Raw genomic sequence first — 489 nt, forward strand, 5'->3', positions numbered from 1 at the left:
AGACCAGGAGGATTTCAAGGTTGGGTTTGATGATCTTGGAGGTCTTGCCCAACCTTAAAGATTGGCACCTCTGATATAAGATTCCATCTCTGCAGCATCACCCTCACTGCTCATCACACCAGGATGGGACAAACACCCAGGAATCCATCTCCAAGCAATCCATACCTGGCAATTCTCCAGGAACAGAACCCTTAGCCCAGGGAAGAGAAAAGCACAGGTTGCTTTGCCAGAACCATGTTGTGTTGCTGTTCTTGATGGCTAAAAAGTGCAAGGCAGACATCTAACCCCTACCCCTACTCTGCAGTGTGTGGAATCCACCCTGGGCTGGGCCAGGGCCACAGCAAACATTAACCTGTTGGGTTGAGGCCCCAGGAGTCCATGGTTTGGAGCACAGTGTGTGCTGAGTTGCATTCAGTTAGCATTGGCTTGGCACGGGACACTGGAAGCAGAGGAGCTGACCATGCAAGCACGACAGGCCGAAGGAAAACC

Source organism: Acanthisitta chloris, unplaced genomic scaffold, assembly GCF_000695815.1.
Source record: "Acanthisitta chloris isolate BGI_N310 unplaced genomic scaffold, ASM69581v1 scaffold10024, whole genome shotgun sequence".
Classification (NCBI taxonomy): domain Eukaryota; kingdom Metazoa; phylum Chordata; class Aves; order Passeriformes; family Acanthisittidae; genus Acanthisitta; species Acanthisitta chloris.